Here is a 216-nt window from a genome sequence, read left to right as displayed (position 1 = left end):
TCAACTGCTGGGGCGGAGCGATGCCGCTAGCTAACCAATTGATATGCCAGCTAGCTAGCTAGCTAGCTAGCTAGCTGGCTAGCTAGCTAGCTAGCTATCTAACCAGCTATCTAGCTATATAACTAGCTAGCTAGCTAGCTAGCTAGCCAGCTAGCTAGCTAGCTAGATAGTCAAACAGCTAGCCAGCTAGCTAGATGTATAGATAGATTGTTAACC

Source organism: Eimeria mitis, genomic scaffold, assembly GCF_000499745.2.
Source record: "Eimeria mitis Houghton genomic scaffold, Emh_scaff410, whole genome shotgun sequence".
NCBI classification, from domain to species: Eukaryota; Apicomplexa; class Conoidasida; order Eucoccidiorida; family Eimeriidae; genus Eimeria; species Eimeria mitis.
Note: the sequence above shows the minus strand (reverse complement) of the source record.